Source organism: Macrosteles quadrilineatus, unplaced genomic scaffold (assembly GCF_028750875.1).
Source record: "Macrosteles quadrilineatus isolate MER2022 unplaced genomic scaffold, UCM_ALF_1.0 Scaffold_1__1_contigs__length_201487025, whole genome shotgun sequence".
In the NCBI taxonomy this organism is placed as follows: domain Eukaryota; kingdom Metazoa; phylum Arthropoda; class Insecta; order Hemiptera; family Cicadellidae; genus Macrosteles; species Macrosteles quadrilineatus.
In genome coordinates, this window is record NW_026542594.1 from 5,834,391 (window position 1) to 5,846,220 (window position 11,830).

The following is an 11,830-nucleotide window of genomic DNA, read 5'->3' on the forward strand; positions in this document are numbered from 1 at the left end:
TTTATTTAGGCTTACTAAACAACTGTGCAAAGTTTCCACTTAGTCCGAATTTGTTAGGTCGATTTTCCTAATATTCTTCCACTATAGCTACAAACATAATCTTTTTAATTTTTAGTGTAATGATTATGCCAAAATTACTTGTTTCCATGACAAATATACATATCTTATTTAAATTTATATAAACTATTTTTAAAACAATATATACGGTTGATATATTATATTATATAGGTTAGTGTTAAAAACCCTGTTTTCTATCCTGATTGATGTGAAACATCAACAGGCTAGTGGATTATATAAACTTATTTGGCAAAAAACGCATGAAAAATCAATTTATTTAAGAATTTTTATATTATTTTGAGAATATTTTTTAAACCAATGCATATACGGAAGAAATGAATATGACCATTCTTGTAGAGAATTTCATCATCTTTCTTTTTATAATTTACAATTTTCCGTACGATGCACGGTTTTCAGTGTAGAGGTAAAAAACTAAAAAATGGGGTCTTTCCCCCCTTCCCCCCGTTGAAGCAGCAGTGCCAGGAACGGGGACTTTTGGTATTTTTATCTTCTAACTACCCCGAACACATTCCCGCAGAAAAAAATTCCTCCTCTACAATCCCTTTATTGACTGGACTATAAAGACAGATAGGTTCATGAGATTATTGTCATACATGTTTTTAATAATTGGAAAAATTTTCTATTATATAATACATTATAAAATAATACAAGTGCAGAAGGGCATGTTGCCCATATGAGCCATACACATATTTTGGCAAATTATTAGTGCTTTACACCAACTGAATTAAATTTTTAGTAGAAATAATATGTGCATGATTTAGAAAGTCATTAAAGATGGAAAATTGCAATTTTACTGCATAGTTTCCAGAGTGGCACCTTTGACGTTTTCATTCAGATTAGTTTAAACATAATTCAGTATAGATATGTATACAAATAAGAGCTTGAACTCATTGAGAGCCTTTGAATGTTATTAGACTAACGAAAAGCGTTGTGCATGCTTACTAGCGCTACTCAGCAACAAAAACCATTTAATTTATCTGTACAAATATTCTCAAAGTGCATCGTACAGCAGCCTAAAAAAATACTATGTAGCTTATCCAGATTGTTACATACAAATGCTCTCTAACTCGATACTACAAAAAAAGTTCAGGCCAGAGCCATTTGCGCTTGAATTGTGCAATTTATAATTCGGCTTATATTTCTCTTAACCAACAGATTATTCATCTGCAGAATAAGCTCATTGTGCTCTTATCGTGTCTAATAACATCCAAACACAGAAACATTGCCTAAAATAGTACCTATCCTGACAGATGATTGGCAGTGGACTATTACGGACCGTGGCCTATTATTATGGACCGTGGTCTATTACGGACTGTGGCCCCCTTGCTTGTGGGATTAAAGTAGCACTACACTTCCACTGTAAAAAAAACAACACAAAGAGCAATTACATTTTAAGCAGCTACTATCATGACTGAAAGGTCATGTTCCTTTAAAAATAGATAAGATATTAAAAAGATAAACTTTAAACAATTAACGTATCATCTTATTTCGTGTTTAAATACTCACAAAAATCACCATGATTGTTCAGTTTAATTGCTAGTTGTTCCCTACAAGTAACAAAAAAGAACAAACTAACAAGCTAGACGCAACAACGTTTTACTAGTTTTAAACACTTTAAAACTTTGCTTCTCAATACTATCATATTTTTCAATAAGCACATTATTTAAAAGTATACATGTAATGTCGTCTAGATAACAGACAAGTGTTCAAATTTAGTTTTTCGAAGCTGTGTTGTCAAGATAATTTTAATGCCACTAGTACTATGTGACATCGGGAGCGAGATGGCGTAGTGCTTAAAGCGTGGGACTTAAGTTTCTGAGGTCCCGGGTTGGATTCCCGACAAATCACCAATGAATTTAATCCAAGTGATAATGCCTCAACACCTAGGTCTAGCCTGAAGTAATGTGAAAAACAATCCCAGGCTCAATTTCCATTTGCCTGATTTGATTTTCACTTAAATTTGTTTAAATGACATTTGGTTTAATGAGTACCTAGGTTTGCTGCTATAGGGTGGGTAATAAAGTGAGTTTTTAGTAAAATATAATGGTTTAGTATTTGCCAAGTTTGATAACAAATATATCCATATTTACAATTTTGGAATTTTTGTCATAACCACTAACCGATCAAAAGGCTTTTTCAAAAGGCCAACTCATGAAAAAAAAAATAAAGAAACCACTATTAAAAGAGGGTCGCCGGATGACTGCCCCCCGGAAAACTACCCCCCCCCCCTCCGAAGCAGGTTCCTACGTCATATTGACGTCAGAGACCGGGGAGAGGCAGTTTTCCAGTCACGGACACTCAAATATAGTCGTCAAACAGTTCTAATCTAACCTAACCTAACCAACCAAACTTGCTCTAACATTTCGAAAAATCTGTTTTATATCCACCACATGCCTTTTCTATTATCCAACGGAATTACTCGAATTAAAATTAAAATTACATAGCATGATTTGTCTAGGGGGGGGGGTAGTATTCCAGTCGTGGACACGGCTTCCATATTGGTTAGTTAGCAGATTTTGTGACGTCACGTTTCACCTGGGGGGTAGTTTTCCGGGGGAAAGTATTCCGCATCCCCTTAAAAGACAAGTAGCTGGCACTTATTTCATATTTTTACTTTCTACTCCTATACATAGTATATGGAGAAAGTATTATTTCGTCAACATTTTTGAGATTGAGTTTGAGTGCATAAAAACTCCCCCTGAGCCCAAAAAAGTGGTTTCGAAGTGATGCCTGTGTGTGTGTGGATGTTTGTGTACAGAGCTACAGACCACACCTGTTTTCCGATTTAAAAGTTATTTGTTATTTAGGTATTATCAATGGTATCTCCAGGCGATTTTTTTTATTTTTTCGAAATTTTTATTATTAATGGTAATTTTTCATAAATACCCATAACCTAACAGAAAAATCTAATAAAAAAAATAACCCGAATGATAAATCTTTTCATAAAAATTTAGTATGTTATAGTCCTTTACATTCCGGACAAAATGGTATAAATCCCATTTCTAAAAATTACGGTTTAAAAGTTATGGTAACTTATGTTATTTTTCCATAAAAACTCATAAAATAATAAAAATAGGATTTTAGGAAAAAACCAGTTTTGATTAAATTAATCTGTTATGGTCCTTAAAAACAAAATAGTGCAAACCCCCATTACTGTAACAATTACGGTCAAAGGTTATTGCAGCTTTTGTGATTCCTCCCTATAAAATATCATAGTTACTCCCACCGATTACCCATGATAAAGGTTGTTGAAAAGCGGGATAAAGTATTTTGTGTCTGATTGCTGAAACCGTTTATTAATTGTATTAAATACACACCTTTAATTATGGTTTCCACCCTTAGGAGAGGATTTATCATATTTAAAATTATTCTACAAAATAAAATAATATTTTCAGGGATCCTTCTCTTCAAAAACTTTAATTCCAGTATTCAGTTAATAGTCGTGTGGCTTAAGGTTTACTTGAAAGTTAGTGATCTTTATTAGCTTTATATGTAAACATTGTTAATTTGTTTTGATTTATGTGGATAGCGACAAGGGTCAATGAGTACGTATTGTAGAAGAACACATTATAAGTAAATAATTTATTTTATGATAAGAAATAATTGCATAGTTTTCATGAAAGGTCGAAGTACCTAGTAAAACACTCACAGGATCTAAAAAATAGAAAGATCCATAATGTACATAAGGCTATTAATTCCGTACATATTTATTGTCAATCATAATCGTGGGTTGTGTTTAAAATAACAAAAATGTTTTCTCTTATTTACAAAGAATTCCCAATAACACCAAACCGTGTGGACAAAAATCAAAAAATGAATATCACACGATGGGTAATTAAGTAAAGAAATCAGGGTTGCCAGCTTATGAACTCATTTTCTCTAAATAGTCACTCTCTTTTGTGATTTAAGTTCCGTTATACTATAAATGGTATAGCACAATATAAAACATTTTTGCGTTTCAAAAGTTTTAAAATGTAAGCTTTAAAAAGGCCTGACCAATTTAAATGTTCAATTGATTTCAATGGAAAGCTAACTTGACCAATGAGAATCTTTAGTAGGGAAGAATTTAACGAGAAAAACTTTATATAAATATAAAGGCATTTTACAATACAGTACTGTAAAAAAGTTATGACAGACTTACGTCTTTTATACACAAAATCTTCGCAGGCCTAACCGAGTGAACACATCTAAGCACATTAGATATAATACATGCTATACGTCGTTTGTCTGAAAAGATTAACTAACAAAAGAGGGAATTTTCATTGTTAACTCTTATTGTCAAGAAAATTCAACGGAATGTTTAGTAGAGTTTGTCAATTTATAGGAGTACATTGTTACGGAAATATGAATATCCATAATTAATTGACTCTGTTCTCTAGGCTACTCAGCGTGGTTTATACTCTTCCTTCAGATGACTGCCGTCAGTTAATTTTTCTGGTAGGAAAATAATTACGGATTAACTTTACATCGTAGCTGATTGTAAAAGTATAAAACGTACAATGAAAAAAATTCTAAAAATACTGAAAAATATAGGTACTGTAAGTATGTAAACAACCATTTATGTTTAAAACGCTTGTGATAAACACTAAACAGTATGATAAAATAATAATGAGTATTTGAAGTACTTGCGACGTATGCTCTAGTTAAATTGATCTTAAAAATAATGAGAATTAGTGTCGGTTAAGTTTAAGTGGTTACAAAAAGTTTCACTGTATGATCATTTTGGTACTTATGTATGTTAACACAGAATGATAACCATCCCATAAATCTGATAACAAAATCTGGGAAATCTTAAACACGTGTATGAAGATAAGTTTAATTGAATTTTTTTAGTGTTATTTATCTGAATATTTATGGAGTTTTGTTGCCCTTCTTTATTTGCTACCTCACAGATTCAGGTCTAGGTACAAGTTTAAAAGTGTGCTTTTATGGTGAACTTATAATTCACTTTATTACACATTTTACAAGGAAGCATTTCTTCAGGGAAATACTGAATTGTAAGCATAACATTTTCCAAAATTAACTAGCTATTCTTTGATGAATACAGGTTAAATACGGTAAATACCTCTAAGGTACACTACGCTCCTCTTAGGATGAATAGCAATATTCTGTGAGAGTACGATGAGATTGCGCTTGATGCTCCTCAACCTCATCAACCAGGTCAATCCTGATACAATAACAGTATAATAGGATCTTAGCATAGAAGACTGACTTACATTGTATCTCAGACCTAAATATATTGTGTAAACTTTTACTGACATATCTTATTATGGGTAAAACATTGTTTATAGCCCTAGATTAATTATTAAAATCTAGAGGATGCAGAGATTTTAATCATATCAAACTGCTGTTCTAGATTTTTATATCGTATGCAGTTGAAACAAAGACTTTTAATTACTTTTAAAACATGTTGTACGAAATACACTATCTCTAAATTCAAACACTAATGTTCTATAGAAAATATAAAATACACATGCCCAATTTTACTAAGGATGTAAAATTATTTTTCCTAATCAAATTAAAGAACTTTAAAAGGCGTAAAAAGTGTTAATTTATAGTTTATAGTTAAGTTTACGTCTATTCATATTATTCTTAATTTCACGTTTCTTACCACCCATATCTCGTTACTAACTATTAAGATTACTAACATTATTTGTTTACCAATAATCAAGGGCAGTTGGATTTATTTTGGAGCGATCGAAAACCAAACTAGACAAGATTTACAATCGTCACATCCTACCTCGCTAATTATACATGAATTGGACAATGCAAATATACTTTGAATGCTCGATTTAGAAGGATTCATTTCATACTATGCCTAGCATAAATTTATCCTCTCTATTTAACATTATTACTAGTGAGCAAAGCAGCACCTTAAAGTACATACTAGATAAACTTTATTCATTGTTCTTTAATCATTGGAAGGGTGTTTTTTGTATATTATAGCAGTTTAAATGGTCGTACCAAGATTTTTAAAACGAGTATATAGTTGCTTGAAACCAATTATGCGTCTTTTAAAAATTTGATTTGAAACCACTTGTACGATTAATTAAATGAGTCAATAAAATTAATTTATTGAGTCAATAAAATTAATTTATTGAGTCAATTAAATTAAACAAGCAAATTTTATTAAAGCCCGTAGTTATAGACCCGAGAATACAATTAATACTCTTATATTTACTAGAGCAATTATGCATTGTAAAAGCAAACATGTGATTGGGATTTCTTCCATTTGTTTTGCCTTTCTGTATATATTAAGTTGTTATTTCGTCATCAACATGGAAACTTATAAGGCTCATGTAATTTTTTTTAAATTAAAATTTATTTTTTGTGCTTATTTTTGCCTATTTTAATGTATAGAGAGATTCAGCACATCTAGAGGCGAATATCTTTCTAAAAGTATGCGTAGATTTCCCCTGCTATTCAAAGGAGCTGAGAAAAAGCTTTTCAATATACATGCTTGTCTATTAGTATATAGAATTAGCCCCATGTTAAATTTCCATAAAGTTGAATTTCCATTATTTGTTGTCCAAATTAACATAAATATTCTCAAAATACGAATAAAACCTACACATATAGGACCGATAACCTTCCTTTTGTTACAACCCGCGTGCAATTCGGTCCAGTAGTATGGTCTGACTAGCTGTCATAAGTTTTGCAAACGTGTTTTAATATATAAGATTAGGTTAGACCAAGGTAAAGCAAATCCTTCTTAGACTTTATTGAACTGAAATTTCTTTGCAATGCTTAAGAAAATCCTTATATTTGATATTCCAATATGTTTAACTGAATCTGTAAACTAATTTCACGTGATATGTCCACACTAAATTTGTAATGTGAAAGCTGGTCGTTACAAAGTATGGCGATGTAACTACAAGAGCCTAATAACAAGTTGCTTCCATCAGCAAAAATTTTGGAATCCAGCCAAGAACTCCTAAAAGGATTTCAATCTGAGTAAATTAGTTCATTAGTCAAGTATTTTATAATGATATACAAAAATAAAAAAATAACACAATAAAACATACAGTATGACTATTTTATTTTAATTTAATCTAGGCTATGACATTTTGTATAAAAGCTTTTTTCAAGAGAAAGGGCAATTAAAAACAAATCACGAAGCACATCTTTGATTATCTGCTATTTATCTTTATAGCAACTGTTACATAAATATTTCTAACAGTTATTCAGTTAGTTGTAATTAGTTGCAAGTGAAGGTAATTAAACTAAAAACAGTAATTTCATTCTCCATATCAATACTACAAATCCAGCCACCAATCTTGTTTCTTTTATGGTAACTAAACTCAATTTCGCTTGACCATTAAAAGCTGAACTTTTGACTATTACAGGTTACCAACTAGAATGTTATACACGGTTATTATAAAGTACAAAACAGACTACTTAAAAATTCATATTGATTCAAGTTGAAAATGATTGAAAATTCATATTTGCCCCGTTAGTGTAATAGAAATAAAAAAGAGGTTAAAAATTGTATCTAATTTATTTCCAAACTATTAACCTATACTTTTGCTTAATATTTTATTTACTTTTTTAAATGAAATATAAATTGTCAATATAATTTGACGTACATGCTAAACTATTTGTTAAACTAAATAAATCAAACGTAATCATACAAACCGACGATAAACGTTTGATACCAATGATAAAAAAAATCAAGATTTTTTAGCACATTGCAAAAAAAATACATACCTGAAACTAGTTATATGACATTAAACCCAAGAGTTAATTAAATCAAACAACCATAAAGATAAGTTTCAATAATTATTTAAGTGACAAGTAAAATCCAGTTTTGTTATAATCCTCTTATACACAGGATATCCCGTAAGTAATCAGCCAAACTTTAGGCAATGGTTCTATGGGTAAAAATAAAAATAAAATCAAGAATGACACTTTTCCTAAATTGCTTTGTTAGCCAGATATCCACTATTTGTATTTTTACATAACAATTTTTATCTTTGGATTGTTCCAAACGATCTGTATGCAGCTTGCTATGTATGTTAAGGAAAAATATTCCGATGCTAGAAAGAATATCTTGGCCAAATTTTAAATAAAAAAAATTGAAGCTATTTAAATTTGCTTAATTTAAATTAAAAAGAAAAATGGCTGATATTATGAAAAAATATCAAGAACACTTTTATTTAGCGTTTAACATAGCCTATAAAACGACACCGAATTTTAAGTATCGAATAAAAATTGCCAAGATATCACGATTTATTTCCAGTAGGAAATATGGCAAAAGTAAACTACTGGTGTATATTAATTGGTCGTTCCAAGATTTTTAAAACGAGTATATATTTGCAATTGTGTTTTATATATATGTATATATATATATGTATATATATATATATGTATATATATATATATGTATACATGCATATGTATCAGTGGATACCAAAAGCACATCTCAAATTATATTCTGAGTGACCTTTAAAATAGTATTGGAAATAGTAGTAAAATAGTAAAAGAGTATCTGACAAATTTAAAGGATGATGAATCAGTCCAAATTCATGTGACTTCCACATCAATCGCAGGTCAGAGGATTGAAAATTGAAATCGTAAATAAAACACTCGACAGTGAGAGATGAAAGGCCAAACTCACTGAGGCCTGCGGCATCTGTATTTATAAATACTGCCGTAGTTATGATAGGTTAAAGGAAATATTCATATTTTTAGGTAGGCTTGATATTCTGTTTCCCAGACGAATCCTCTTTTAATTTGTCTTCTTTGCATCTAATAAAAAAAAAATGTTTTTGTAGATTTGAGTCTACACTTATAACCATATTGCACTTCAAAACACGTCCATTTGATATCCTATGACTAAGTTTTACTTCGTAAACGAAAACTCAGAATATGATGTTGGACAAGATTACACCACCAAACTCAGACGTATTTGATTCATCAGTGAATTATTTCAGGAAAATATAATAATCACATATCTCTACACACCTTTATTTGTATACATTTTTGGAGTTACATTATTAATACAGTCTTGAATCCCAGGTCAAATGTTCAGTTTAGCCTTTAACTTTTAACATAAATCGAGTTAACATAAAATGTTCAGTTTCCACTAATGTTTGGTGAAAAGTGTCATTTTTAAATTTAAACCACCCTAAAAAATCAAAATAGCGGATTAAAAAAAATCTAAGTAAAAATGGCTATAGCTTAAAAATGGCAAGAGCTAGCAAAGATTTAAAAGAGTTTTCATGGTCAGGAATTAAATTTTCTACTAAACGTTCTTCCGTGGCTTTAGAACATTTTTTATCTTCACCCCCAAAAATGCACTAATTTAAAAAATAAAAAAATTAAAATATTTAAAACTTCTCGGATTTTTTGTGTGTTTTAAATTTTTACAATTACATTTTGGTCATAAATTTGTACTTTTAATGCTCCTAACATTGAAAAAAATCCCAAAAGTTTTATTCAAAATTTGTTACCCCCTAAAAAAAATTTGTATCGTAGAATAGTAAAAAAAATGTTTTTATGCTTTTTGGGCAAAAACGTTAACTGTTATGGAGAATGAGCATAGGCCTACTTCTAGATTGGATAGGGGGAGGAAATTTGGCAAAATGACGGATCTCGGTTTCAAATCAATTTTGCAACTTTAAAATATAATTGTCTTAAATCTTTTTGCAAGAAATCCAAAATTTGCCCCTCTGCCTTTTAGGCTAGATAGAAATGTAAAGACCCATGTTGGGACCTCTCATTGTGAAGGTCTTGTTTAAAAAACCGTTTACGTGTGATTAGAATTTCAACGACCATTCTGTACATAATGGCGGCTTAAATCACGTTAAATATGGTTCTGTACATTTTTGACACCAAAAATATAAAATTTACCAAATTCTCTTTGAACCATTTAAAAGAGCTTAAAAACAAACAAAAATGAGATATACTGAAGTGCTTTTTACGGTTATGGTCTACAAAGAAGACTAAAAAAAAGTTTACATAAAAATTCACAATTTATTCTTACGTATAATGAGTAAACTGTTGTAGTTTGCTTGTTTATGGATATACTTTGACCAAACTCGGCAAATGTATTTATTTAACAGGGCCTACTAAGCTACATTTTATTAAAAACCCACATTATAACTCTCCTTGTAACAGCAAACCTAGGTAATTGTTAAACCTAATGCTATTTAGATAGTTTTAATCGAAAATCCAATCAGGCAAATGGAAATTCACTTAGTCTGCAGAGTTGCTGCGGTGAGGGTATTATCATTACTTGTCTGAGTAATATTGGGACAGGACATGTTACATTTGGTCAAATCAATTAGACATGAACTAAAGAATAACGTACACATTCTACATTAACAAATAACACGTGAGTGTCAGATGGTTGAGATAAGAAATGTGCAGTTTTAAATTCTGAACAGTACTTTAATATTTTACGTGGGTTATAATAATAATATGATTTACAGATGAAACTGTGTCAACAGGTTACATGCATTATGATCTATATAATATTATGTAAATGTTATTATGTACATTTTATTACGTTGTAAATATCACTCGATTTTTTATAAGTAATGCATTTCGTTATATCTGTAATCTCATATAATTTTCATGTGAGACGGTATGAATGATCCAAAATCAGATCTTAATTACTGAGGCATGTTTTATAAGCTGTTGTCCTTACTTTTGTATACTTGGACCTACATGTGAGATCAAAACCACCGAAGTATGGCATAGTAACAACGATTATTGTTATTGGTGATTGGTGGAGTTAATACAGTTAGACGTGCAGGAAAGATGTTCTGTGCAAAGGAGTAATCAAAGATCAGATTCGTCCCACGGTTACAACGCCTTGTTTTCGTAGTAAATATAAGTTGTTTTGTAAAAAAGAAAGAAATTACACAAATCCAATTTTTCAAACAACTAATATAGGGTGGTCTGGGTCTAGCGTTAAATTTTTAATTCGGATGGTCACACAAGTGTGACTTAAATCCACAAAAAATAATATATTCCATACACCCACTTGTAGAAACATTATTTAGATTTTTTGTTTAGAAAAACCTGTACATTTATAAAACATTTTAAAATTCCTCTAGTATTTTCATACATTTTTATAACTTTAACACTACCATCATATTCTACATTAAATTACAAGTAAGAATAGACAGCTTTTGGTGAGCACAAAGTTCCAGAATTGCTATTTAAATTGATTAGAACTAAGACATTTTGATTTTCCCCCAAAAAAGGTTAAAAATAAGCCTACAGACAAAAATACTAGAGATTAGCAAATGGCTACAAAACTGCTCTAAAATCTTAGCTTTAAAAAATATGATTTGGCATTTTATTTGCTTCCTTTTAAGTACAGCTATTCCAGTTATAACCATGGAAAACATGGTTTAAGGAAAACAAAAACAAACACTCTATAACAAACCAAAAATACACACATGATAGTTTTTATTATTATAGAAACAGCATGAGGCTGCAACAAAATTTGTATCTAGACATAAGATACATAATACTGCATAAAATATATAGCTTTCTGCATTTAAAAATTTTATGCGATTTTGGAAATTGGCGGCCATTTTTTAAATAATGAAATCAATATTTTTTATGTTTTAATGGTGTTTTTAGAATGTAGATGCAATTTTACCCTTATACTTTTACCCTGTAGACTTCTTTACTCTTAGATTTTACTCTCTAAACTTACACGTATAGGAGCTACATAATGCAGAGAATGTACACCACAAGTAAGTTTTTTTCTTAGTTTTAACATGCTGTAACTCCT